Genomic DNA, 2,500 nt, shown 5'->3' with positions numbered 1-2,500 from the left:
TCTCTGACGGAGAGAGACGGGGGTGACGGCATTATTGTTCCACCGCGAGACCATCATTTGAAATCATTAGTGATGGGGTCAGCGCTGACAGACCCTGTGCTCGGTTCACCTTGAGTGGGAGAGCGAGAGAGGGACCCTGGTGACCAGGAATGGCGTACGGTGGGGGAAATGGATTTTTTACTGCCTCGTGCTGTCTTTGGTTATGCCGTCTTTCCTACTCTAGTCCTCTCAGAGACGCCCGGGGGTCTGTAACCCTGAGAATCAGCGATAGGAGTGTTCCAAAGTCGCCATTAATATAAAGCGCTGGGGCATATCCTCACCCCGACATCCCCCCACACCTCCGGGGATTCCTGCGGAGTGAAAAAATGAACTTTGCAGCAATTTCGCACCATAACGTTTAAAAAGTGACCTTTTCTCAAAGTCAGTCTCTCAGCTTCTGTCTCTCAGGTGTGATTGGACCGTACCTTGACAAGATGTGACGTCATGCTATTGAAATGCCTGATCCACGACGACAGCAGATGGCAGATGAATGATGTTTCTCTGGAAAGAAATGAAGAAATAAATCAGATTTGGGTTTAAAGACATATTTGTGCATGCGAGTCATTGTAAAAACTCGCTTAACGTCCTTCAAAGATTCTCATGCTCAGATCTGTCTGTTAGTAGTTTGTTGACCTGTAGATGTGTGGTCAGCTTTTGTCCTCTGACCCCAGAACAGCTCTGTTGTGTTGTTCTGTAAGTGTCTGATGACCCTGAGAGGCAGACAGACTGAAAACACAAAAGCACAAGAGAGTTTCCCAACACACCTCTCCTGTCACGCGACACAAAGGTGAAGACTCCAAACAGAAAGTTGTGCAAACTCATCGGTGCGGGTCAGGACACTTAAAAAGCTTTATTTTTACGGCTGGGGGTATATCCTGCAAGTCTTTTGCTCAGTTCTTCTTCTTTGACTTATATTGGCAGTTTGCAATCGAGGTGCATTACCGCCATCTTCAGGACTGAGGTGTAACTTCAATGGGATGTCGATGTACATATTAATTATAGTAAAAAAACACCTAAATCTTATTTGCAAGCTTAGTTTCTTTCAGAAAGGCCAGCACAGCCTTTGTAACTGATTGATACCCGGCCATGTGCTATGCTCAGTTTCCTCAATGAGGTAAGGTTTAAGGCCATAGCATCCGAGAGCCAGAGGGCGCTCTCGTGCAGAAACCCATAATATGGGACACAGAAGATGAACGATTTACACACAGGAAATGAAATGAAACTTTTCAGGTATTTTCACGATAATAAAGAATATTTAGAACGATGACGTATGCTTGTCTCTGCTTAAGAAGGAGAGACGGAAGTATTTTAACATTCCAAAATAACACGTTGTTTGTTTTAATAAATATTTCTGCAAAATGAAACAAGATCAATAATAACACTATACCAGAGTGGGAATGAAGCTATAAAATCCGTCATGTCTTAAAGTCGAATTCCTGCCGACAGACAGACACGGACAGAAATGCAAAATCAAAACGACAGTCTGAAACATCGAGTGACGTTATTATGCATTACACCACATTGTGCATGTCATTCTAATGCAATGCATTTGTCTGCTGTAGTTATGTTCACAAATTTTAAACAAGTGTTGCAGTCCAGACCACCTAAACCAAGACAAGACCAAGACCAAAGTGTGGCGCAAATTTTTACATCCAATCACATGAACTATGTTAAGACTGAAATCAGACAACGCACCAGCAAAAGTTTTGGTCTCGACCGGTCTTGAACTAAAATCCAGGGACCTCCAAATCTGAGAATGAGAGCAAAGACAGTCGAGACCGAGAGAAGACCAAGACCAGTCTTGAGGACTACAGCACTTTTTTAAACCTTGGTTATTACGAATTTAACTCAACTTTACCTTATAGAGCTTTTTATAATGTTGCACTGTTTAAAAAAACTGACAATCGTTTCGTCTCTCTCTCTCCAAAGACATTCAATGTTGTTTTATGAAGAATTGTTACAAGACGAAGCTTCTTCACTCAACTGAGCCTCACAGAGAGCCGGAAACAACGTGTGCGGTTTCCAGTCAGATATAAAGAGACTTTTGAAATGGCAGCAGGACTCAAGGTCGCCATCAAAGACAGAGCAAGAGAACGGCTGCGGGGACGAGCCCGCCGGGAAAACTCATCCGAGCGCTTGTTGTTCTTCATTGAGAGTCCCAACGGGAGAAGCCAATAGAAAACTCTCTCTCTCTGGGCTGAACATGTGCTCTTTACAGTACGACACTTTGACTTTATTGAAAGGCCTTGAAGTGCTCTTTGTTCTGCGAATAAAGAAATACAAGGGAAAAATAATGCTGGCGGATTGAGTTCAATTCACAAAGAACAATGAGAAACGAAAAATACAACGAGAAGATTGTTTTCACACTTTTTAAGACATTTTAGTCATGAAACAAAAAGAAAACCTTAAACAAAACACAATTTCAAATTGCTAAACATATATATGTGTTTATATCATCTGT

Source organism: Barbatula barbatula, assembly GCF_947034865.1.
Source record: "Barbatula barbatula genome assembly, chromosome: 5".
In the NCBI taxonomy this organism is placed as follows: Eukaryota; Metazoa; Chordata; class Actinopteri; order Cypriniformes; family Nemacheilidae; genus Barbatula; species Barbatula barbatula.
This window is presented reverse-complemented; position numbering follows the sequence as displayed.